Source organism: Balearica regulorum, chromosome 11 (assembly GCF_011004875.1).
Source record: "Balearica regulorum gibbericeps isolate bBalReg1 chromosome 11, bBalReg1.pri, whole genome shotgun sequence".
Lineage (NCBI taxonomy): Eukaryota > Metazoa > Chordata > Aves > Gruiformes > Gruidae > Balearica > Balearica regulorum.
Window position 1 is genome coordinate 2582670 of NC_046194.1, and position 27857 is coordinate 2610526.

The following is a 27857-nucleotide window of genomic DNA, read 5'->3' on the forward strand; positions in this document are numbered from 1 at the left end:
GTGTTACCGGGTAACACAGTCAGAAACAAGGCAAAAAACAGAGAATGGGGAGACCTACCTGTACCAGCCACAGAAAGCAAAGCTTGTCATCTTGAGAATCCAGACAACTTGTCCCCTAAGCCTCCTCACCAGGAGAGGGGTGGGTGGACTCAGGGCACCTTTTATTTACTTTCCTTTGACTGCTGTCAGCTGAGGCTCTTCACACCCTCATTTTGTATAATTATCTCCTCTTCTTTGAGTTAATTTCTAATGAGGGGAACCCAGTTCTTAATCTATTAGTCAATCCAGAGCCATGGCACAATGACTAAGGGGATGCAAATATACCTTCTCACTGGTGCCATCCTCATGCCCAGGCTGTATTTTATAAGCCCATACTATCGTTAGCAAACCCCCCCAATAATTTGCAAACCTTGCCGTGTTACAGGAATGCTGATATCTTTATTTCTGCAAAACACATAGTTAGAACCTGGCCCAACTACAGCTGATGGTTTTAATCTATAATAAACCCTTGCCATATAAACCGGCCGTTCCTCCTCATTTTAGGTGCCTGTCTATCTTTCAGGTAAATATTTTTTCTTGCTGACCTAGTGTCATGAGCTTCCCTAGTTAAGATTAGTTTGCTAAATCTAGTCAGACAAATCTATACATGCTGATATTCCCTAGTTGCTGATGGCCTCACATTTTGACTGTAACCATGGTGCTGCTGGATTTATCATGGCTGCATGGCACAATGTGTATCTCATTATTCTTTCCTGGCAGCTTTGTATAGCTTTTATTTAGCTGTAAAAATAATTTACATTTTTTGAGCATCTGAATTAAAGATAAAATAGAACTATGACATCGAGAGGTGGAGATTTTATGCAAATTTATTTATAAATATAAATCACATTTAGAATGCAAAATTACACAAATGTCTTCCACAAATCGCCTGTCTCTTAAAGAAATAAATTCTTTACTTTTTTAAGAAAAATGCCATAACATATTATCTACATAGTTGCAATATGAATGGAAACTCGGTAGAAAATCCAAAGTGAAAATTGGGTACCCTGGGTTGCCGATGAGATCAGTCATGTGACAAGGAATTTTTTCACTTCTACATCACTGACTTGAAATGGCTCCGAGTCACCAGCCCGTGGCACTCTCCATCAGCTGCCTCTGGCCTGGGATGAAATTCTGGCTCCAATGAAGTCACTGGCAAACTCTTGGTTGGCTTTACTGGGGCCACGATCTTGAGCTGTGCTGAGTGACGTACAAGAAATGCAGTGACATCACGAGTCCACCTCATAGTGCTCACGTACCCACATCACACACACAACCCAAGCACCTGGTCCAAAAGTTGTGTTATTCAAATATTCCAGAATAATATTTCTGGGAAAACCCACCTACTAGCATCTAATTCCAATACATCTGAGCATCATAAACCCAGGGGATTTTTATTGTCTTTTCAGAATGGTATAGAACATACTTTTTAAAGTGGGATACAAGTGATGGGTTTTTTCTGACTGTAAAGATACTTTGAGCAAATAATCTAACAGTAGTTAGATTAGTTCTGACTTCAAAATGACCACATATTGTGAATACAAAAATGGCTTCGTAAAATTTCTTTAAAGCATTTGACAGTTTCTCTCTGCTCTAACCTCAGGCTTTTCCTTTCAGCCCCTTCTGGTGCTCAGTTATTTTAACATTGTCTCCTCTTACACAAGATCTCTGCTTTATATTTGTGGGGGAAAAAATCAGTAGTTGTTTTCTTGACTTTCCAATAAAATAATCCATATGAGGTCTCGGTTTTGATGAACGATTTTAGTATAACAACCCTTCTACTTGGTGGAAGCAGCATCCAAACCATCTCAGCAGTCTCCATCTTTCCCATCCTTCTGCCATGCTGAATTCTCCACTCTGCAGTCCTATTCCCATTGTACTTTATCCAAAAAAAAAAAAAAAAAAAAAAAAAAAAAAAAGTGGAGAATTGTTTCCTAAGGGAAAAAAAGCATAAAAATATTAACTGCCAATGCCCTGCTCTTTGTTTAGTATTTCTTCCACGTTGAGGCCAAATAGAACTTTTGAATCAAAAGCAACACATAAAATTTCTTATCCTTTGGTCAGAAAGCAGTTCTGCAGGGTTTCTGCTACGCTGAACCTGTGTAATCCACACCACCCAAATTTCGCCCAGCTGCATTTTGCTATGCCTTGCAGATCTCTTGTAGACAAAGTCAGCTATCATCTGAGACACGATCAAACAGCTATTTAAGCGTTTCGTACTAACTGACGTACGATTTAACTTTGCCTCTTGCCTGCCACACAACGCTGCGTGGCTTTCTCTGCCTGCCAGCTTGGGGGGAACCCAGGCAGCGGCAGCCTGCCTATGGAGCTCTTTGAGTTTCAAAAATAATTTTTAATGATAGATTTGGGCATTCAGCAGCCAACAAGCTGATCTGGACACCCATACCTCTGAGGACTTGGTAAGACTGAAAAACTCAGGTTCCCCCCATGACTGTTATCATATGTGCCACTGCTTTAGGGGCATCCCTAATTGCTTGTAGAAATGGTACCTCGATACCGCAGTCAGCACCAGAGTTGGGAGCACAAGGAACACAAGCTCAGGTAAATTTTGCCTTTGAATTTGTAATAAATAACACATGGTTTAAATTTGGGTTTTTTGAACTTTGACTTCTGAGAAACCGCACAGGGAAGAAAGTCCAAGATTACAATAGAAAATATTCATAAAATGATCCTCTGGAATTTACATGGTTAGAAACTTTCTGTAGATGTTTTTAACCATCCCACAAAATTCCTTAAAAGAAACATAATTATTGGTGAAGTCTCATGGAACAACCTAAAGCACAAGTAAAATGGATATTCTGATGCATTAACACTGAGGGCATACTTCTAATTTTATACATTTAGTTTATCAGAAGTACAATACCTTTTCTAGTCAATTATTGCTTCATCAGCATACTCAGAAGGTGCCGCAGTACCACATTAATCTTGATATTTGCAGGGCAGTGACGTTTACTGTGAAAAGCAGGAGAGAGAAGGTATGGATGTTCAGCATCACATCCTGGCTGGTGCTGGACCAAACACATTCATCAGGGCATCCGAACAACGGAGAAGAAATGAAGAAATGAAAAAGAAAAGAAAAGAAAAAAATAAAAAAAAAGGAAAGGTGTATGAATGAGAAATGTCGTAATTAAGAAAAGCCAAGTTAACTGGAGACCAGTTTAATGAATATAAAATGGTTTTACATCTCAGGAGGGAGCAATACTCTTACAACCTCAGACAGGGCCCGAGGTCCCAGTCAGCGAGGAGTTCGAGTGCTTCGGTCCCATCGCAGATGATTGGATTTAAGCACATGTTTAAGTACGTGGCTGAGCAGGGATGGTTTGCGAGATCTCTATAAAAGCACAACCTTCCATTCTCCCAAACCATATGGGTTTGACTTCCCATATGGAGTGACAAAATAAAAATATATTCTAAAAATAGTTCTCAAAAAATGCACTGGCTGAAGGCTGCTTCCTGTGCTACAATTTGATTAGCCTCGTGTTTTATTTCTTCAGCAGCGATTTCAATTTATCTCTCATTTGGAGCATGAAAAGCTGCTTTTATAGTTGTAAGCAGAGGAGGAAAAGGCATCCGGGAAGCAAATATAGAGAGCTCTTCTGGCTTTATAGGAGCTGCAGGAACAAGTAAAATGATTTTAGAGCAGCAGAAAACAAAGTGATGTTGGGAGATGATCTATCTTTGCAATCTGTATTTAAGTTCCCTGTCAGCCCCTCCGTGAGTGCAGAACATTACAAATTCTGCGCAGCTCCAAAGTAACCTAAAGGAGCCAAAAATTGTCAGTGCAGAAATCCCCTCTGTGGAAGGGATCTCTGCCAGCATGGCTCCTGCCCGGCTCGATGCGGCGGCCGCACGCGGCTCCCTGACAGCTCCTTCTGTCCACCGCGATGCAAGGAGCCGGAGGAGCCGCTCCCTTGGTGTCTCGACGTTGATGGATGGTATCAAATGCAAACATTCCCATTTGGGCTCTGCTCTAAGGTGCCGCCTTAAAAATCATAATTTTTTTTTTTTTTAAACGAAAAAAAATGCTGGGAATTATAAATTTCTTCCCACCTCAGCTGGGTCAGGGAGCAAACCACCAACTGAGTACCTGTGGAGCTGCTGGTGGCATCTAAGACCTGAAACCACTGGCTTTGGAGGAGGGGAAGGAGGAAAGATCAGTCTTAGCGGGAATCTCCTACCATCAAGTTCTTACTTGAAGGCTCAAGAAGTAAATCTCACAGCTGGGATTAACAGGAATTACGTTCTCCCTCAGCGTTGGAGGACAGCTGGGGAAAGGCACCACGGCACAAACACGAGACATGAAGTCAGCATCCCTCAACAGCAGCTGGATCTTGACTAGACGAAGGGCTGACGAGCCCTACGTTGGCCATGACGTATTTCTGTGCTTGGTCTGAGACTGATTCAATAAGGTGTCTCAACACGCATCCTTCCTTTGGGATCTGCTAAGAAGCTCCTGCGACTCCAGAAGTTCCCCACGGATGCCTGGGCTTTGCTGCTCCCTGGTTTAGGTCACTGCCTTAGGCTGAAAACCGGGATTTAACACCCAGCCCTGCTCCAGTGGCAATGCAAGCATGTGAAACTGTCATTTATTTTTCTGGGCTATCCACGTCTACCCAAACCATACCCATCCCTGTCGCCTCTGAGAACTCAAGGCAAGGTAACTGCTCCGGTTAGAGACGTACCTTTCTCATTATTTATGTCTTTTCTCCAAATAAGTAAACAGATAGATAGATAGATAGCAGATAGACAGATAAGTAAGAACATTCACATTCAGCTTTCCAGGATGATGGAGTAAGTCATGTCTTGCTTTTCCAGCGTTTCAGTTTTCCCACATCCGCAAGTTTGCTTCTTTTTATGCAAATAATAACTCTGGATTTCCTGCCGGCTTCTGACACTGCTTCAATAACGCACACTCTGGGAGAGCTTTCTGTCCTGTTTCTGGGTTAAAATTTGTTGCTGTGGTTGCAAAAGTGAAACAAAACCAAGAAAAATTGTGTTTGCAAGAAAACTGTGCCCCTCTCCTGGGCACAGGAGGGGATGGTGAGCACCAGTGTGGTAGGACAGAGAGGGCAGAGCAGTTCCCGGCTCCTGTCCAGCCCAGAAGGAATGAACCACCGGTGCAGGACCAACCCCTCCACCAGCTGTTTGCACCAGCCAGGTATCTGGAGCAAGAAAAAAAACCCAGACCGATGGCCAGGACCCCGGCTCCGGGCACCAGTCGGGCACTTGGATGCTCGTCTCCACGTCACAGCCCCAGAATCTGTGGCAGTTTGAAATAAAGTTAATTTGGGGTTTTTTTTTCCTCTCTCTCTCTCTCTCTCCAATCTATTAAAGCTTTAGGAATGACTTTTCCAATCTGAGCAAAAGCTCTAGATTTACCCTTAAAAGAGACTTTTATAATATCTAAGAAATATTAAAACCGAAAGAGGGAAAATAAAAGATATCTAGAGTGGGAAGAAGCTGAGCTGTAAAAGCTTTGGAAGAGAAAGGATTAGAAGCCAGCTTTTCTCTAAAGAATTTATATAGAGAAAATAAAAAAAAATCCACACTTTGGAAACAATTATTTACAAAGTTCAAAGTATTTGGCACCCTTTGCTTTGGTAAGATAAGGGGCAACAAATAACATCCATAGTCACAAGCAGTTAGCCCAATTACTTCTGTCAGCAAAACTAATTTTACAAAAAAATATATTTCTTCTAGGAAGAATGCTTCTCTTGCTTCAAATTCATTTGTACATTGCTAATAAGTCTCTTAGCAGTAGATTATAAGTGCCTCTTAAGCCAGGAACCGGCGGATCGCCCTGGGTGCAGCCAGCGGTCTCTGCTCCGGAAAAAACCACGATTGAAGCCAAGGAGAATTTTGCCTGAGGAGGTTCACTGCAGGTGTTTGGTCCCATGTCTGTAACCTGCACCGTTACAGGAACTGGTAATAAATGTGATACCCCACCAATCTTCAGAAACGTGATCTAGGACTATTCTGAGCTTTTTACCTCACCATACATCTAGAAATGAGAGGGCGTTTTCAGGGCTACATGCCCAGAGAGTAGGAAAGAGTCCACCTGCCTGACAGGTCCTGTAATGACCATGAACTCTAAAAATTTGCTCCAAATGATCCAAAAACTCTCTGAAACATCCTAAACCTGGCACCTGTTTAAACCCGTTAAGGCAATGTAAATTCAGAAGAATTTAACTTCAGGAAAAGCCTGCTCTGCAGCGCTTTGCACAGAAAAGCGTCAGAAACAACGCGCCTCGGGAAGCTGCCTGGGAAATACATACAGCATTTAATTCACACATTGCTCACGTGTGCAAAGAAAATATTTAGATGATTAAGAAAGAGGATCAGCTTCCAGCTTTGGATATTCCGGGCAATTCTCTGATTGATTTGTGCATAGGGATTCCACTGAAGAACAGAGATTAGAGATGTCTATGGCCAGTCCGGACATTATAAGAAAGCATCTGACAAAGCTGCCCCCAGAAAAGGGGCTAAATTCTTTAAATCAAGTTATTCCATTTTAATTCCTCGCTTTCCCCAATTTTTTTTGTTCCAAAGGCTTTGTGGCAATTCATGTCAAAGAGGTAAGTAAATGTTTTCTTGCACTGTGTGGAAGATGATGTCAGGCAGTGATGGAAGTGAAATACTGACTTTGTATAACTGTTTGTACCTCAGATAGAATTGACTCATTTTGTGAGATTATAGAAAATGCATTCTGTGATTATATATGCCCCTAGAGGCCTGGTGGAGGTGAGATTATGCATCTCACAATGTTATTTTACCAGAAAAAAAAATGGACCAAGTAAATAAAAAATCTGCAGGATGTGACTTCATCATGCACTGTTGACATCTGCTTATATGATTTAAAGGATGTTACTATGAATATCATAGTTGCTAATGTAAATGATGAAGAAATCATAGGTCAATCATATAATAATAAATATTAGCATAGGTTTCCCAAGGCCAGAAACGGCTGAAATGGTAATTGGAATTATGATTTTACTCTTGAATTATGTGATACTGAAAACACTTTGGTCACTGCTGCTTTCCTGGAACTGCTCCATTAAAGCCAAGCAGATACACTCTCCAATCTTTCTCATTCCAAGAAATAATGTCACTTTTTCATGAGGTTTATCTTTCTTTCAGGTAGGCACCCACCTCACCCCGTACGCTGCATTAAGGTGCTGTGCTAGAGGGGTGCGTTCAGCTGCACGTACGTGGTCCCTACTGCTCTGGTGTCGCCTACCTCGGGGTCAGGTAGAGGAAGACGTGCACCTTTACAAAGCCTCGTAAGTGTGCTGCGGGCACAAAGTCAGCATCCAACCTCGTCCTCAGCCACCAGCCTCTTCCCTCTTCAACACCAGAATAAAGTGCTCTCAAAATGCATTAATGCAATAGTCGACATGTGCAGTTTGATGAAGGACTGGCCCAAACGATATGGTTTAAATTGACAAAATACCTGAAACTCATAGCACCACTTATGACACCGCCGAATTACCCTGGACGTGCAGAAGACACAAAAAAAATGAGGCTGCAGCTTTAGCGTAATTCGTTTAGGAGTTATCTGGCAACACCTTGTGCAGCAAAAAAAACCAAACGGTGCTGCAGAGCCAACAGTTTCTTCCAAAGGGCGAGGGGACCGACAGTCACTTTTGAGCACTAAGTGTCCTTCTTCACCTGCTTTCCCCAGCTCCGTACATCGCTCCCCGTGATGAAGGCTGCATGAATTTGTCCCAGAGCGGTCTGAAAGTCAGGAGCTGCTGCATGAAAATATTTTAAGTAACAGGAGTTGCTGGGTGATTACTGTATTACCTGGGGATTCCTGCCAACCCCTGCGTACGGTGAGCTTTGGAAATCCTGCTAAATCATATTTTTTACAGGGGGAAAAAAAACCCCATAATATAATCCTGTAATGCTATCTGAATCTTGTCGGGCTGTTTTCCTTTAATGCTTGTAACTCCTCACTGATGGGAAGCTCATAGCTGAGCAGTCATGTTCTAGCTGGTGTCTAATGCTGGAACACTCCATATGAAGAAATTCGGATACGCCACGAGTATTTTAGCACGGTTACACAAAAGTCTAAAATTAGGTCATAAATTATATAATCTTGCAAGGAAACAACAAATTTAATGACTATGCCAAACCAGAGATAAAAGCTGAGGAAGGAAATAGCATCTTTCTCATTAAATATTAAGGATCAGTTCCTTCAAACATTTTCCAGTGATGAACTCTGTGGGAGTTTGGCATCTGTATTTGTGTGTATTCTATAGAATATGCTTATACATCATAAACAAGGGCTGAATGTGATTTATGGAGCACACACACATAGTAAGTATATTTATAATGCATAAATAGATTCCATCAAGAGCAGAGAAGGTGATTAGTGACAGTTTCCTAAGAGGTTTAATCAGATATCATGATGGCTTATTTCCAGTGCTGCCCCAAAAAGGGTTTTTCATTATAGGGCACTGAGAAATAGCAGGTAGAGGCATCTCTTTTTCACACTTACAGTGGCAGCAGATGTCACAGACGTAGAGATCAGCTCTGTGCATCCTCGGCGAGATTGAAGAACCCTGTAAAAGAAGAACCCTGTAAAAGAAGAAAGGTTACTGAGTTATAACAATGGATTTGAAAATTCCCTGCAACCTTTGAATCTCTCCCCTTATGCTACCATGCCCTAGTCTTTCTTCTAACCTCACACAAGACAAATCTGACGTGCTCTATTCGAAATAATGCAGGGGTTAGGTCTTGGGCGCATTTCCTTAAAAGTTTGACGCGATTCCCCGCGGACCGATGGCCGGTGCTGATGTCCTGAGTATGTTAATGAGAGGGAATGAGAATCTCTGATGGAATAAGCCAGATAGCGCTCCTGTCCTTGCTGTCCTCAAAGCCTCGCTGATAACCATGTCCCTTTTTTTTTTTTTCAAAGATTTGAGTCATTTGTGGATTGACTATATAATCCTTGTGCTGAAGCCTGGGAAAACTGCTGTTGATCCCCTTGGCAAATTCTTATCCTAAAAAAGCATGAAAAAGAGTACCAAGTAATTTCAATTCCATAAAATATATTAAATGCAGCACACAGGTATGTAAATGGGAAACTCCATAACTGTAATTTGCCCATTTAGAGCCTGATCTAAAGGCTATAAAAGTTAATTTGAAATCTTTTCATTGATTTTAATGGCCTTTAGATCGGGCCTGCATATCGTGTTTGTTTCAGTGCAATAGTACATTTGTCTAAACCATGAATTATGTGGATTATAACACATACAGATCCGCTGCTTATTGTCCAAAGGCAAAGATTGTGAAATTTATTGACTCCAGCAACACAAGTAAAATCTAAATATCAAAAGAAAGTCCCAAATAATGATTACACTTTTTAAAAGTGATATAAAAAATGAGAAGGCCTTCTTTTCATTATATACTAATACAGTCTAAATGTATTTTAAGCATCATGAAATCCAAATGGAATTTCTCACAATTCCTCATTTCTGACTGCAGCAGTTCAACAAAAAATTATATGTAAATGATTCAAAACCTCTTGAAGAAACAACATTTTTTTCTAATTTGAGGAGAAGAAAAAAAAAAAACAAAAAACATTTCAACCCAAGCTCAGCAAGGGATAACAGTATTACAGTCTCTGCACAGAGAATTTAGCCACTCATAATTCTAAATCCTTCTCAAACGCTTTATTGCTATAAGGTGGCTAATACCAGCCTCTACACAACAGGGCTCCCATAGCATTAACCATGAGAGATAGGCTTCCAGAAAGAAACTATAGCAAAGTAATTGTAAATCTCTAATGATGCATAAAACCAAGCTGAATTGGTCCTGAATTCTCAGCATAAAAGAAATGAACCATCAGAAGAACCAATTCTGGTGGCAGTATAACATACCCCGGTGTGGAAACTGTTTATGGTGTTTGCTGCAGTGGAAATATTCCGACTAATATGCAAGCAATACGAATTCATTAAAAATGTCCAAATGCTGCAACTTCTCATGATACCATGTGTGACATGAAAAACAAATCATTAGCCAAAAGAAAACCTCATCTGTACCAAAACTATTCACCGCCTTTCTCAGTCGTAGCCAGTTGTCCGGACGATGAATTCGTCGAGTTCTGCATGTTTTTAAACCCATCTCGCAAGACTTTCAGGATGATGCTGTGCTCTGTGGCAGGTTCTGCCTCACCAGGCTGGGCTGTGTTGGAGCTCTGCACGTCCCCAGGTGCTCAGCTGAACCCGGACTGACTATGTGGGCAGGAGACCATCCTGAAGCCTCCTCCCCTCCCCTGCTTTGCTGGAGAGAAGAGCTGTGCTGCACCTCCAGCAGTGGCCTTCAAGGGTACAAGAGTCACGGCCATATACTGGCAGGATAGGGCTGTCCCTGCTGGTGTGACTACGTAAACCCAAAACCTCCCATTTTCTTAGAAAGTTTAGTCAATTCCCACTGGATAAGCATCCAATAAAATATTTAAATCCATAGTTAATGATACCATTTAATTAATTAATGATGCAGTCCACCAACTCTAACAAGGAACCCGGCTCATTCCAGAAACCTCAATGCACAAACCTGGACCTTCACCCATTAATCCATCACCGTCCAGAGACAACTTGCTCTGGAAGCAGATTAGATTGATTATCTGAGAGACCAGAAATCACTTACTCATGCACAAATGAGGCACAGCAGGCGCAGAGGTTATGCTCGGTTCCCCACGCAGCCTCACCCAGAAGCTTCAGCGTGGACATGAACACGATTTCGAGATGAGAAGCCAGTCTTACTTTTGCGTCCAGAAGATCTCTGGCTTTTTTTAGACACTGTCAAGAGGTATTGCAAGGGATGATGCTTTTCTAGTGCCGGGGCATCTGTCCACCGAGAACTAGATTGACAAGGCTGGAACTGTTGGGTTTGTTTGCTTTATCATTTCACAACTCTAAGAGCCAGACATCTGAAAGCTCGGATACATCATTGCACGGTGTCAAAATCAACGAAGGCACAGATTTGAAATCTGCATACGTGGACAAAAATAGGGCATATCTGAAATTAATTAAAATTTCTAGGCACTACCTAGAGAACAATATTTATCCGTAATAAGCATGCATCAATGTATATCACATTTAGCACATGGGGTTTAGTGAAGTTGCAGTTTTCAAGTCTGGTATGTAGGACTCTAAGGCTTAGCAATGACTTTTCATTTTTAAAAAAAAGTATTTAAAAAAATTCTTTTATAAAAAACAAGATGCAAATGTCACTGATTTAAAGACAAAGTAAAATGAAATGAAATGCAAGTGACCCACTGGGGCTTTCTATGCTTGCAGCTGCAACTATCTGCATCACATACTACATGTGCAGAATACAACATACCATAACTATGCATAGGTGCTACAGCCTTATCTATAATCCCCGTGGAAATTATGGTACGAAAAGGTAAACAATTTTGTGAGGGATTTAAAAAAGAAGCAAACCCCACATTGATCGGACTTTGTCCCTGTTGCGGTTAACGATGTTTTTAACACTGACAGAAGTAGAAAAAGTTAGGATAAGGATAAAAGGTGAAGAAATTAAGTTTCCCTATTAAATATCCTCCTTGTACATATATATAACAATAAGGGAATGGAGAAACTGATGAAAGAGGGGAAAATCACTGCAGGCATAAGGGAAAAATGAAGTAATTCACACTGCTACAAACTTCATTCACATCGGTGAGGTGCTGGCACTGTGAGAATCTTTTTTATTTACTTGTGAGCAAGGGGTCTTACCCTGTAAGCAATTTTTATGGCTGTTCATTTTGCAAAAATGTCCAAACTACTTGACCCACTGCCCTGAGGATCTCATGGCAGTAAGTGCTATCCAAGATACTCCATCTGACACCTCTATATTCAAAGGTACCTCCATTTTTTCCAATCAGATCAGAACAACTCTAATTAAATTTAAACAAGAAGCTAAAGTGAGATGAATGGTTTATAGGTGCTTCATGCTTCCCTACATTGATTAATAGATAAAGAATTCATACCTCCACCAAATTAGTTGACAAACCCTGCTGTAATTTATTCCTTGTACATGATGATCTGTAAGCACGGTGCACTCTAGTAGGGACTGAGCTCCAACTCCCTCTACATATATTTTGTGCTGGTTGGCTGCACCCACCAGGTATTTACATTCCACAAATCTTGTCTTCGTATTCAAAGTTTCTCAATATGGTTTTCATTTTAAATGAAAGTAGCAGTGGTTATCCTCGCATAGAATGCCATTAGTTGTGAATCAGGTTTGCAGTGCGGGCAGTTGCATCAGACCATGCTATTTCTTGGTGCCCAAAGAACTGCTCTGCTGAGTTTTATTTTTCCTTTTGTTTTCCCTGATGTTGTTCTGCATATTACTCTGTTCTGTAAGTGAGGAGCAAATGCAATTTTCTTTCACATACGGATGAAATTTTGCTAGAGCTGTGCATTTGCCACTTCAAAATCAGGCTCTTTAACCCCAAAGCTGATCCAGAAGATGCCTGCCTACTTCTAAAGCAGAGCATTGCAAGAAGAGGGCATGCCAGGGGCTGCTCCAGAGACTGCCTCTCTGCCCTGGCCAGCAGCCAGCCCCAGCCACCACGGACCAGGCTGGAGCCATCCAGAGATGGGCTCCAACTTCCGGACACGACTCCAACTGAGCATATTTTAAAGGAGTTAACTTTTTAGACTAATGCAGTTCAGGTTAGGGTATGAACCAGCCGCTGGCCAGAGATGTATACAGGATTTAATCTGATTCACCAATTATTTTGCAGTTCGGATTTTGCAAGGGGCATCCAGCCTTTGAGATGTATATCCCTGTGTTGGAAAAACAGAAATCAATAAATCCATTCAGAAAAACATAATTTCATTTTGCTTATGAACCAGAAATTGAGATACACATATTTCTCCCTCCCCACTCCTCCCTGACTTAAATATATCCTGTGTTATATAAGTAATTGTTTTGAACCCACTCTAGGACACAGTCAGAGACATGACTCCAATAACACATTATCAGTAAAACAAAGCAAAACAGTTTCATGTCCCTGCTGGGTTTGTATATACACTCTTAAATGAGCAGATTCTCTCGTTATTCACCCTGATCTGGTCATTGTATGCTTAGTCACAGCTGTCACAACAGGTGCCCGAGTGTCCTCCCCCTTCATGGCACTGTATTTTCTCGCTAGAGTTTGTTGTCAAATTCCTCTGCTGCCTTTCTCGGGTGACTTTGCTGTTCCCTCTCCGGCACCTCCCAGATTCAACTTCATAATTACTCCTGAAATCATCCAGGGCTGGCTGACTCTGGATGCGACAACCCTTCATCTTCAGCACCGGTTCTTCTTTACCAGTTGATGTTCTTCATCCCATCACATGAAACCAGTTTATCCATCAACTTGGGCCGTGCTTTTCGTGCCTGGGCCTTTCTCCATCTTTTTTGATCCCTCCAGTGACCAATTCTCTCAACTGCGATGCACCACAATGTATTTCAGAATATACTTTGGGACTATGCAGCATTTAGAGGCTGATTCCTCCACCAGAACAGATTATCTCCCCCTATGCCAAACGACAGCAGGAGTCTCCAGTGAGTTGAGGATTTCCAGATGGGGTCTCGCCCGACATTATATTTAACATGAAAATTCATTGAAATTAACATTTATGCCCCAAGATATCATCTCTTCGCTTTTGATTCTCTCTAACGTGCTTCAACGGTGGTTTGGGGTTCCCCAAACTGAGTGCAGAACTGCTCCCCTCCTGTTCCACCCCTCTTGCAGCAGATTTATGCACTGCATTTTCCCACTGAGCTTAGCACTCATTGGGGATCTTTTACTGCTGAAAATCCTGTGAGTTCTTAAATTATCAGCGCTGTGCTACTGTGCACTAACAAAGTTTATCTGATACAACAGCATATCAAACATTTTTAGTTCTGTAACAAATGTTTTCTTAGCTGGAAGCAAGTCTCCTCTAATATTAAAGTACCTCCAAATAAAGAGACAATTTTATATGATTTTTTTTTTGCTATTGTCTTCAAGGAATATAGTGTAGGTTGAGGGCAAAATATACACAATTCAACCTCTTTTATGTTTTGTAGACATCAGAATTTAGGGCCTGATTTCCAAAGTGCTATAATCCATCAGTCCCACTGAATTGTAAAGGCTGGTGAGGGAGAAACTAGCCTGAAAGTCAGCTATGCCACCTAAATCAATCCTCCGAAGCACTGAAAAGATTGGGCCAAAACATTAAGGCAAAAGCTTTCTACAATTTTACTTCAATAAAATTACACAGGAGTGAGGAAAATACCCAGCTTTTGATTCACAGAACAGGTAGATTCAGTACAGTACTAATACCATTTAGTTTGTTTTCTCCCTAAACCCCCATAGTTAGGGGTTAAGACACACATTTATATCTCAGGTTGCATCCATTTGGGATTGAAATCTTCTTTTTCCCAAACTTACCTTCACAGTACCACCTTCCCTGTCCTACAGCACGGTACAACATCCCTACAGCAGTTACAACTGCTTGCAGTTGAGAACAAGGTATTGCAAAAATCTTTAATGCATTATCACCATTTTTAATGCAATTTATTAGCTGACAACCAAAAGTAGAGGCAGTGTCACGTATTCATCCATATTTCTGTTGGTCACCTACACTTCAAAGAATTCATCCTCTCTATTATTACACTTTACAGCTATTTGGACATTTTAATTAACATACTGAGCTAAATTGACTTACATTCTTGCTGCCTTAAAACTGAATAGAGAATTTATTCCTCTCTTTCTTATTCTGCCTCTTTTCCCAGATTACTTTACAAGTAAAGTAATTATTGTTGGGGTGTCTGGCTTGCCCCTTCCCTGGATGGGAAATCTCCCAGGCTTGCATTTGATCACTTGCTAAACTGGAATGGGAGCAGCTCATCTGCTCTGCTGTGGCACAGGTCTGCCTGAACGCAGGTACTTACTGATCTTAAAGAAAACATAAATCTACAATAAATTCAAGGAAACTAATAGAGGTGAACAGCGATTCGAGGGGGAACAAACCAGAACTGAAAGCTGGCGTACTGCGAAACCAGCAGTGCAAAGGAAGTCGAGGAAATGAGCTTAGCCATAGCTTTTTTTTTTTTCTTTCCCCCCTAACCTTGTTCTAATTGCTTTAATTTATGGCTTTATTTAACTTACTTTCTCCAAAAATCATCGTACAGAATAAAAGAAATCTCCAGTGCTGTCTGCCGAGCTGCAGCTGACTGGCAGGCATCACTTCAGCAAAGGTAACAGGACGGAATCACTCCCGTGGGGCAGAAAGCTGGAGTTTCACACCGACGCTCAGTTTTACACAACATTTCTACAGCTGTAAAAGCTCCATGTTCCATATTATTAACCTCTTTCTATTCAAGGATCCAGAAAAGGTGGCTGTGTCAGCTACCCAACCTGAAGTTCAAGACCTTTGCGGGTGAGGCGACATTTTAGAGCGTGATAACTACACAAAACCCTTATCAAAGATTGTCAGAGAGTTGGGATTACCAGTGGTTATCAGTCAATAATTGTTAGAGTAACTGACGGGTAAGCGGTAACCCTTCACATGCAATTCTTCTATGGGAATGAGAAAAGCAGCTGGAAGGAATTCGTAACAAGAACCTCGCAGAGCTCAGAGAAATGTGATGTATAAACAGATTATTATTTCCTGTGGATATTGATGATAAATGAACTGGATTTGGTATGTCTAGGAAATATCACCGCGTTCTAAGCCATCTGAACTCCCTGTGGCTCAAGGTAAAAATCTCTCCTGTAACTTATGAGAATTCGGCATAAAGCAAACACTAAACATCTGGGTCACTAGAAATACAAAAGTTGAACATTCCTCTTGTGCACTTTTCATTTAATTAATCTTTCCCGCAGGTTTTCAGGGTAATGAGTCATTGATTATCGCAAGGAGTGCTTTATAAGGTAAATTAATTCATATAAGAGAAACAATGAAAAGTGCTAAGTAGCCAGATGAATAAATAACATGTGAAGCGTGTTGGTCATCTGGTTGCAAGTCAGCCCCAGGGGACTCCCATATCTGCAAATCAGCTACTCAGTGAGTACTACCAATACCTGCACTCCTCTTTCCTCATCTTTACCTATACCTACAGCTTTATAAAATATGAAAAGTGCCCATAGAAAAAGCGAAAATAATCAAAACTCTGTTCCTCTGTTGGAAATTAAATAACCTGTAACAAGATGATAGCTGATTACATGAGACAACATAGTGCAAAAAATGGCTTTTCCATTTAATTTAGAGAAAAATCCTAGTCAGTGCAGGGTCACTCAGTTCGGTGTAATAAACAGCATTTCTAAAAAGAAAACAAAGCAGGAAGAGTAGAATACCTACATTTATGGTTAAAAAGAGAAAAAGCTGATATTTGGAGAAGTTGGTTGTACCCATGAAATTAATTTTAAAATACTTTTATGGGCATGGGCCAGGTATAAAGATATTGCCTGGCTCTCTACATTGCTTCCAAAAATATTAAATTCTAGTGAAAAAGACATTGGAAGAAGAAACACGCTCAGTGCAGAAACAAAAATGAAGCCATCTTCCTCCCTAGCACGTCTGGTTCTTCTTTAGTTTAAGTCATATCGGGTATATATCAATATATTTACGCAGAACGTGGTTTACCAAGCCAGTCAGCAAAGAGTAAGTTTGCAGCTGCCCTTCAAGAATTACACACAGGGGAATACTACACTGAAGAAACCATGTCATTCCCCATGACCTTACCTTGAGACTAGTCACACTGCAAACTAGCTTGGATCACAAAAGATTTTGCACCACTAAAAATATTTAGGAGATGGCAGAGTTATAGTTTACAAAGATCCCAAACTCCCTGCAGTGTTAAACTGTATAAATCCAGAGTAAACGTTGCCTCGGATTTTGATCGCACATGGAGCATACATGCATACCTTGATGGTTTTCAACACTGAGAAGGGTTCCCATCATGCTGTGAGGATATTTATTTGCATCGGTGTCATTTTATCTCTGCAAGACATGCCCTTTGCTGTCCACAGCCTTGGAAACTGAAGTTTAGATTTTTTGCCAGAAACGTGCCATGAACATCCAAGCAAGGAAGGGTAACAACCACCTTGGTTTGCAAATATATATTTCTCCCATTCATACCACTAGAGAAAAAGAAAGGAAAAAAAAAAACCTTTATGCAGGAAAACATTAATAGAAATCCCAGTGTGAACAGGGGGGAATGTTAAATTCAAGAAATAAATTAGTCATTTATAATATGCACTCAGATCTAACCCGAAATGTGCTATTAACTCATTTTACACTGCAAACCTCTAGGGGCAAGAGCCACATCTTCCACTACGGGACTTCTACAGTCAAATTTGAAGCACATTAATGGTACTCACCAAGCACTAATGCGATGAGATGGCCTTACCGAGCAAACTCTGAGCCCACGGCACTGACGTTGGGTAGAATAACGTCCACTCATGTAAGATCCTTCTTACAGTAATGAACAGTTATCAGGCTATTTAGAAACCCCAATTTGAAATACGGTGTTTAAAAAGTAGCAAGGATTCCTTTCCCTGCCTGGAGATCGCGCGGTTTTCCAAACAAACGGATGGATTATAGCAAGCCATTGTGCATTATTTTCTGTTTGTCAGTGACCTAGTTCCCAGGCTGGCTGTGACACTGAAATGGGAAACTAAAGCTTGGGGGGTAGATCTTCAGCTGGAGTAATTCAGCCCTGCTCGCTGTGTCAGGACACAGCAGGCGGAGAGCATCACCCAGTCAACACACAAACCCCAGAAAATTTCATTTCTTGGCTTGAATGGAAGGAGAAAGACGCCTTTCCAACATCAACACACAGGTGAGTAGGAACATATTTACAAACCTGAATTTGGGGGTGACTTCAATGACAGAAATTTGCGTGTCTGAGACAAACTATAGATTTAAATTTTTGACCCGGGACTGATTGCACGATGAAGTTCAAATGGCTGTTGACATAGGGCTTTTCTCCAGGTTTGTTTGATTATTACAATTAATATAAGTGTGCGGTGAGAATATTCACAAAAAGAGCTGCATTCTGCCTTATTATTATCTTGGTAAAATATTTTTTATTTTCTTAAAATTGCTTATGTTGCACACTGATGATCCTTGCAATGCCTTACAAATAATGCATTTATACATCATTTAAATCATACATTATAATTTATAGGTTAGTTATTTTATTTTGGTGTCAATCAAAATCAGAAGCTATATGAAAGAGCTTAGATTAGGAGAAAGAGATTTTTCACGGAAAGCTTTAATAAACTAATGATGATATTATAAGACCTATCAGAAAAATCTGCCATCTGATAATAAGCTTCTTCCTGTTTATTTAAATGTTCCACCTTGTCCTTGTTTGTAAAAAGTTAATAATTACAGCATAGTTAAACTTCTGCAAATAGGTGAGTCTGCACTGGATAAAACCTCCGACACTGAGCTGCAGCCTTACCTACTCAGGGAAGGGCAGATACTGAGATTTCAGCCTTTTTTATTGCAGCCTATAACGTTCTTCTGAAGAGGTATTTGATGTTTTGCCCAAATAACTCGTGTAAGATGGGCAGGGTGAAGGCGACCGCCCAAGCCCCGTCCCAGCACAGCCACGGGATGGTTGTGAATCGGCGCTGTCTTTGCGGACACTTCAGTACTGATGCTGCTGGGTCAGCACAGACAACCGCACGGACAGCAGCCGAGCGGGAAGGCAGAAAATCACTGTAAAGCAATTTCCTCCTAGCTCTGCCTTGCCCTTCCTCCACCAGGCTGGAAGCTCCTGGACGGTGTCCCGTGGGTTTCAGTGGTCCCCGGGACACACACATGAGATAGTGGTGGCCCTGCTAGGTAACTACCATTCAAAATTTCTTTAATTAAACATTTTTATTTACATTTCCTTTCCTGTATTTGTCACTGAGATCTTACCAAACCCCACTGGGTGAGCAATGAGCCATCTGACAATGCCGCCATGAATGTGGCTGTATCATCAACAAGGTTCTCCTCACACGCATGGCTTGCAGCACACACTGGACAGAGCTAGCCAGGTGCTAGCTGGCATTAGGTTGCCTTTGAATTGCTGTCAAGCAGCTACTGTGTGTCCCCATAAAAAAAGGTTCTTCTTGAAGAACCAACTGTCCCACCAGCATCCTAAAATCCAAAATGTAGCCATGTGTTCCGACCCCAGGGGAGCACAGTCATCCTGACTGCTCCTCTTAAAAGCGTCCCAGAAGAGACCGGGACAAAACACGTCCCTGGCTCCTGGAGATTGCACAAACACGACAGCTACTCGCTGCTTGCTGCACGTGCCACAGTGGTTAAATGCTGACACTACTTACTGCCTCCCTCGTACCTGGCAGACCTCTGGCAGCTGTTGATAAATGTGATTTCAGGATGGGCTGTGTTAGATCACAGATATTTGTACTTGTAAAACCGCCTTCTGCTGTGACCCAGCCAACCACGGCCATATGGATCGGTGGGAGCACCGCTGGTTACACGTGCAGGTGGCCCGTTGGTCAGATTTGGCAGCAGCACTACCCAGCGGCCCTCCACGCTGTGTAGAGTCACCTCCATAAATCACACACTACCCTTCATCTCTTCAGCAATCTGGAGGCCATCCAGCTGGACCACAAGCACAGATCATCCACCCCTTGGCATCACGGTGGTGGGCGACGGTAGCAACGCAGTTTGGGCAGCACAGGATGCCAAATGCTCTCCGTGGTAAAGCGATGCTCTTGGAGCAACGCAGAGCACCAGCTCAAATCATCTCAAGACCTAAACAAGCCCTGGTCTTTCCATCACCCTTAGAGGAAGCATAAGGGAACGAGTCCACCTCAACTGACATCAGCCCTTCTGCATAGAGAAATCTAGGTGCTTGGAAAGCAAACTTTGCTCTTACAAAGAAGAAAACACCTCTCACACCCATCTCTCCCAGCATTTTTGCTGCCTAGAGCAAATTATTGTTGCTGCTGTTGTTGCTTTCCTGCAGAAAGGAGCAGGTTAGCCTATATGATTTAGAAATATCATTTGCCTTCTTCCCCACAGATGGCAAACTCTTTGGTTTCTGCCACCACTAAACATACAAATAAATCAAGATATGATCTGCTAACATATTCAAAATTATGTTTGGCTTGAATATTTTTTTTAGCTTCAAACATCAATTTCATTTCGTAATGAATACATGCTTCATCTCATAACATTCCATTTTTCATACATTTAGCAAAACTGCTTAACTGATACATTTTTTTCCAAAACAGCTTTATTCCTACCCTAAAACCATGCAAATCAAAGACTCTCACACTTATATAATGTGCAGAATTCCCTACTGTTGGTTCAATCGCTAAATTATAAAACATTCATAATATCTACATTTTCTTACGAAATTAATTCGGTATTCCGACTTTTTTTGTGAAAAATCACATTAAGATACACAGACAAAATTTTACAGGCCTCTCTGTGCAGCTATTTCCATTTTCATTTGCTCCCCTCTCTGAAGGACAACCTCCCCAGCACCCACCCACGCGCTCTGCACGCCGGCAGCCTTATCGGCGACAGCGGCGAGGCACATCCAGCCCTCACTTCCTAAGCTTAAAGCCCTTTGCAATTCTTGTCTGAGCAGTTGTTCGCTGAAGACAAGAAGACTTATTCCTATTCATTCCCTGCCTAATCCACCTTATGAATTTACACCTCACCTACCCGCACATTCAAGGACCCAGAAATACGAAATATTTCCTACTGTGTTTTAAACCCACATCCTCCCGGATACAAGATAAGAGCTTAATAGCTTTGACACTGCGCTGTTTTCATATTCATGCATAAGTTATGGATACAGCAACAGATCAGCACTTCTTTGTGCTTCTCATTGGCTCTGGTTCGCTGCCTTAAACTGTCTGAGTCAAGGCCACGTTTTAATGCCATAGACGCTCTATTCAAATACCAGTATGACCACATTTTAAAAGCCACCCTGTACCACTTCATTGCCGCAGATGTCCTTTACATCTGGCAAGGGCCGTTTCTCTGCATGTCAACAGTAATTCAGTTTAACAGCTGTCTCTTTTGACAAGCTTAGTGTCAGACTCTAAAATGACAGGGTGACAGTTTTCCTTTTCTTTAACAGAACATAGTGCAAATTAACCATTTGAATGCGGGATCACTGAACGCCTCCCGAATACAGTTTTCAGAGTCAACCGAATAGGATTTAGGAATTGTTAGTCTTAACAAGCAAAGCTGGAAACCTGTAAGGTCTGACAAATCAAGGCACTTCTGTACCTGAAATCTAAGTGCTTGATGCCCAGAAAACCTTGAATTGAGCAGAAATAGATGTCGGAGGTAAACACTGGGAATGTGAAAACTGGCATGATCGGTACTTTTCCTGTGTTGCATAAATACACAGGAGAATTTTCTGTATATTTAGTTACAGTGCTGGTTAGTACAGCAGCTAATGGTATCGTGTGTATCAGCTTTCAAATGGCACGCCGTACACACGCATTTTCCACGAATGCCAGACGAGCAAAAGCGCTTCTCGGTGTAATTTCTCTAGGACTAAAACTATGCCTGAGATAATATTGTACGTATTAATGATTGAAACCTTTAGCATGAAAACCAGCTTGTGGACAGTAACAAAGTGCCACCGTGATTTATGAACAACCAGTAAATGCTACAAAGACATCGCTTTAATCTGGTGCAAGAGTGAGCTTTATGAGGCTGGCTGTATTAGGCTCACATAAAAGTGAATTAAAAAAAAAAAATATAAACATTATGCTACACATATTTAAACCACATATTGATGTAAGTTGTACAGTGAGCCACATATTGTTATGTTTATGTTATTATGCCATGGCTGCCACATGCGGAGGAAGGATGCCTCCCTGATCTGGTTCTTGTTCTACTGAAACCAATGGCAAATCTCAAAGTAGCTGCAGTGGGACTAGTCTCCAGCTCACACAATTTATGTTAAAGAACTATGAAAGCCTTTCTGCTATTTGTTCCTGGGTAAGCAGTTACATCTAAAGCACCAAAAAAAAACCCAAAACCAACCAACCAAACAACAACAAAAAAAAAAACAACACACAAAAACCTGGGTTGAAAGGATGGTACAGAGAGCATAACATTTAAATGCCTTTAGTAATTGCTTTTGTTTGCTTATTTATATGTCGCCATAAGTATTCGTATGTGCTACCCATTGCCATAACATCTGGGCATCTCATAATATTTAGAAAGATTCACACTCAAATGCCTATTACTATCTCTAAAAGGCATGCCCATTTGTATGAGCTGAAATGGAGATTTCGCATTTCTCTCTCATAACACAGCCAACTTTTTCCTCTTTTATTCACCTCTTTCTAGCACGTAATTGGTCGTGACCTGCAGAAAAAGTCGCTTATTCTCAACCACTCTATAGCCAGGTCTCTCATACAGTAAAATTTGCATGTTCCTGCTCTGCAGGAGCTGGGACAGAGATGCTGATGGTGCTGACCTCCCCACTGACTCCTTTCTCACCGACGTACGCTGTCTGTTCATTTCCATAGCCCGGGAATTCATACTTTCATAGCCAGAGGTGAGCCTCTGTAAAGGGAACCTATCGCTAGCATTTTATTAATATATCATGAAGCTAAGTCAGCTGCAAACACATATTTTTAGCACAACATCAGCCCCACGGGAGCGTGCAGGTTGCTGGGTTTGGAGGGGTAGGTTGCTATTAGTATTGCACACTTAGAGCTCAGCTACACAAAGCATATATAATAATTTAAGATACTTAACCTCCTAAAATCCATCATACGCCTGAAACACTAATAATTCTATAACTTAAGCTAAACAGAGTACTATTCAGCTGTAAATTTTATGGCTACTATCTCCACCTCTTATGAAGTGTGAAAAGAGGCTTCATATCTGTCAGTCTTTTCTCAGAAATGACTTTCGCTGATTACTTAAACTTTCGTTAAATAAGCTTTCCACAAGCTGTAAAAACAGAACACAGTAGGGAAAAAATTGGCTCTCTTTTAAAAGTGCTGTAAAGTCTCTTTTTGAATGAGTAATTAGAAATGTGTAAACTCTTTTATGGATATGTGAGAAGCACACACAAAAAATTTGACATTCCATGCAAGTATTTCTGTGTGCTATCAAATTTCATTGTATTTCACAGAGACCAAAACTATACAGACCCAAAATACACATACATTAGTGGACATGGGTTATTTGCCAAGAAGGAATTTACATACAGTACAAGTAAAACATCCTAATTTAAATCTACGACAATGGATACTCACATTCTTAAAGAGAAATCAGAGTTGTTTGTCTTTCCGCTCATATTTATACAGATTGCAAAGCTGTTGACAGAGCACGATTTGAACTGGGCCTTTCCAACTGCTTACTGTTATTTTTATTGCCATTGTCAGCTATCTTTTCCGTATCGAGCATCGAGCTTAGATGAAGACGTTCTGATTTCCCGAACCCATACACGAACACAAAGAGACGCCGTGCGACCCAGCGGTCAGGCAGGGAGCGGGCAGTGGGGAAACCCAGGTCCCACTGCTGGCCTCATCCCCATGAAAACTCCCCAAAATCCTTAGTTAAACCATTGCACGTTTCTGTCTTCATTTCCCCCTGCGCACACAAGCCGTCCATCCCCAAACCAGACTCCGCAGATGCTCCGTGACCCCTTTGCACCTTCATTGCTTTGGGTCCCCTTCCCTCCCCTTAAAACTCATGTTATTTGTGCTGAAAACTTGCTTTGGCTTTGAACGTCATGATGAGCTCCACGGCAGGGGAGGGGGGCAAATATTTTCATCTAAAAATAAGTGAAAGAAACCTATAGACACAGGGAGATGGGTGCTACCCCTGTGTAATTTCCCACCTCCCCAGGAGAGGGGACAGGGCATCTCGGGGACACCAAGATGGAAAACCTCCCCCCTCCAAACTGGTAGGATGTTTGCTTGAAAAGCCGGTGGATGTCACGCTGTGTACACGTACTGTGCACTATAAATAGTAATGTCTTCTATGCTCCTCTCCATGGAAAAATCTGCAGGAGGGGAAATAGTCTCAAATCTGTGTAGTTTTCAAGCCAAAGAGAGCCAGCCTCATTCTCTCCTCGGTGGGGAAGCCCTAGGTAGGGGGTATGACCCTCCAACCCCGCCGAGTCAGAGGAGCCAGAGGAAAAAGCAGGTCCCAGCTAACAAATCTAGGGGTGAAGACCTGCCCCCCGCCCGCTCCCCAACCTCCCCGTCCCCAGCGGGTCCCGCAGCAGTTTGCCTCCCCCGGCAATGAGCAAACTCAGCCCCTCTCCAAGGAAGGTGCATCGTTACACGGGTGGCATTAACTGCCTCACACCTCCCGGCTCCCCAAAGCATCCCTGGTTGAGAGGAGCGCGCCCCAAAGAGCGGCTGCTGCCAGACGCTGCTCCCCCTCCGAACCCCGGGGATTTCCAGCACGGAAACGGTGCTGAGCACTCCCGAGGAGAGCAAAGAGCAGAGCACTGTGCTCTCCCTTCTCGCAGTAAAGATATTAGTGCTGTTATTTTATTTTTTTTTGAAACCCCGAGAGTGATTGAGACCCCACCTGCAAAGCTCAGTAACGCTGTTGAGGGCAGAGCAATGCCACCAGCCCCGCTGCCCAGCACGCCACCCCGAGCGAGTTCTCTGGCGAAGCCTTCACAGGCGCAATTCGGTGCCAAGCCTGTTATAAAACCAACCACGGCACGAATGTGTTTGAGTAGAAGAACAAAAGTATGAGAAAGGGGAAAGCTCCACACATCTTTAGTGTGGAGAATGTATTTGGTGCTTCCAGAAGGTATTAGATGGGGTGATACAGGCAATTTATTGTTTTGTCAATACCTTTTATTTTGATTTAACAACTTACAAAACCTACCGTCTATCTGTAGCACAGCCTCAACTTTCTTTACACAACCCCACTTAACTTTCAAACACTTTAACTTTCAGGTCAAATCTCTGTCATATTGATAAATGGGTCTATTTAAATTTTTATCACTGAAGAATTCTCTCTGGTGTCTTTTTCACTATCAGATTTCATGCACAAAATAACAGGATACTTATTTTTTGTTATCCACCACACAAACAAAAGAAAGAGTCACTACAGAATGCACAGACGTCGTGGTGAAACATCCGTAATTTGTCCACGGTAGTATCATTCCTACAGACATTACATATGAGAGAGGCACAATATATTCAGGAATAACGTGGAAAAACACAGGGCAGAAGAAAACCTGCTATAGGATATATACACTATCTGCAGATTAGCCCTGTGCTAACAAGTAAACAAGTCAAAGTATTTTACACTCGCCCTCACGAGGCATTACTATGCATGATATAGAGACCCCGGGTGAAGTTTAATCTTATTTGGCTATCTGACTATTGCTTCATTAAGCAAACCAAGAAAAACTGCTGCAAAGTCAACAAATTTTTAGATATTCTTGTAAATAATCACCTGGTTTTCCTGCCAATAATCAGGACCGAAAATATAATCCTTATAGCCCTGAATACACTATATATGTTTAACCTTTACTTTAAAATGGTATTAAATGCTGAACGCTGTGGCTACTGTAAAGATAGTAAAAACAGATACTGTAGGAATATAACAGGGTTTAATGACAAGTTACAAAGAGTTCCACTGAAAGAAAAGCAAGAGCAAGAAAGGTTAAATAAACAGAAACCACAGTGCCGCCCATCTTTCTTACATTAACTTTAACTATAAAGTAAAATTTCTGCTATATACAAGTTGATTTCCCAGATCTGTGCATTAAATATTTACTTCTAACTATAAACTTATGTGAGACCCAAACAAAAACTAATTTGCATTATTAATGATGCAAGAAATGTGATGCTCAGTCCCTTAAGATTCGTAATAAAGAAGAAAATGTTAGACATTTACTTTCTTTTTCATTTTAAAAGGCAAGTTAAAATGATAAAACTTATTTAATTAACAGAGACTCTATTTATGAATTAGTTGTTTCTGCCAGCAAGAATGTTTTTTTAAAAAAAAAAAAAAACTGTCTGAAATGAGGCTGAGACTACAAAGAGTCCATTTTCAGCTTGGGAGTCTCAAGGGAAAAATCAAAGGGTTTCTTTCTTTCAACAGTTTGGGTGAGATGATATTTTGAGATGTTGACAGCTGCCAAACTGCAGAACCAGTGAAGAACTACCAAACTGAAATCGTTTTTATCTTTTTTGAATTTTTCTCAATATCCAGCTCAACTTCCATTTACAGCTCATGACTGAAATTTCTACTCGGTTACAAGGTTTTTCCCTTCCTTCAGTGCTCGCCTCTACTGCTTTGGGCCAAAAATGAACTCTCTCTCTCCTAAAATTAACCATAAATAATAGAGAACCATTATTACTACCTATTAGTAGTGTTTCTATTATAGTAATGTATTAATTGTCATCCTTTTCTTCCTTCTTATATGCTCAGTGTGGAACCAAATTTCAATGGTTAATCATCTTAACCAACTCTATCACACTGAATGTTCGCACTCTGTTTACTTTACAAGATATTAGTAAAAGAGAACTAACCATCTTTGCTCTAATAAATGAAATTGAAGTAAAAGTCAACATTTGAAACTTGTTCTCTATTTTTCTGACAGAAGCTATTTATTAGATTCAAAACAAGCCAGCCTTTAGTAAATAATAATAATAGTAAAGATAATGATAACAACAGCAACAACAACAACGCTTTCAGTACAGTTCATACTGTTCTTCATACTCCATTTTTCTGCTAAATCCTGCTAAAGCCATCCCTCCTTTTCTAACTCCTTCATATCTGTTGGTCCCACGACCAACCTCGTGGTAACTTCTTCAGACATCTGCCCCACGCCTCTTCCTAAAGTCTCTTCCCCTGCAGACAATCAGCCCGTGTGTTTCTTTCTTCGTCAGATATTCAATAACCAAATCAAAATCGAACAAACCCTTTCATCTCATTGTTCAAGCTGTCAACCTCAGCAACAGCCTCTGCTTCGGCTTCTTCCACTTGCTTCTACCTTCTTCCCAGCCTTCCCACATGTCTTCCCTCTTGCTGTCACAGCTGTGTATTGAAGAAGACCTCTTTAATCTTCCTCCAAGCAACCATTTCTTTCTAAATTTGTCCTTCAAGAGTCTGTCCCAGGCTTCCCTCTGCCCTGTCCCCTGCTGACCCCCTGTGCACCCTCCTTTGCCTGTACTCTGGTAGTACCCGTCTCCTTTTGGTTCACTCCCACCAAAACCAGCTCACGCAACACCAGACTGAAGAAAATCAAGAGTCATCCTCCAGGAGGGGAAGGACGGAGCCCTGCTGGGGGGTCAGTCTCCAGCGCTGCTCTCGCAGATCTGGTTTCTGATGTATTTTGCTGTCACAGCTCTGAGCATGAACGAGCATCTTCTGAGCTTGTGACCCTCACCACTGTGATGGACCTTCTGGATTCCTGTAACAAGGCAGCTCCCTGCTCAGCTTTGTGAGATATGATGCAAATATTATTTGAAAGTAATAACCCCTACCATTCTGCGATTCTGTGAAAATAGCAAGACTGACTTCTGCTGGCACAAACTTCTCAGAATTTGGGTTAACTGTACGTTGGGGCAGTTTTTTATAAAAAAACCCACCTTTGTGTTTAATTAAAAAATAATTCAAGAACAGAGGTTCAAATATTGGCCACTGCAGACATTGAATATCTTTAAAAAATACATTTTCTTATGAATTGTCATGAGAGCTTAATGCCCAGCAAAGATAGTGATGTGAGAGAGAGGATAATATCCCCAGCTACACTCACAGACCTCTTCCAATCAGTGATCCAAGGACTAACTCACAGTCACATGATGAATT

The 27857-nt window shown here is 41.4% G+C and overlaps 1 long non-coding RNA gene across 15 annotated transcripts in view; it reads right to left on the reverse strand.

The window, feature by feature from the left end:
• Positions 1 to 854: 854 nt before the first annotated feature.
• LOC142603322 (uncharacterized) overlaps positions 855 to 27857 on the reverse strand; it is an 89428-nt gene continuing 62425 nt past the window's right edge. For 6 of the 15 annotated variants that reach the window (XR_012837228.1, XR_012837223.1, XR_012837226.1 and 3 more), the window contains 4 exons: positions 12062 to 13508; positions 8561 to 11056; positions 2924 to 7808; positions 855 to 1973 (listed from right to left, as the gene is read on the reverse strand). This is a non-coding gene — a long non-coding RNA (uncharacterized LOC142603322). The remainder of the gene's footprint in view (positions 1974 to 2923; positions 7809 to 8560; positions 11057 to 12061; positions 13509 to 27857) is intronic. The other 9 variants (XR_012837232.1, XR_012837229.1, XR_012837227.1 and 6 more) reach the window with 9 other exon arrangements.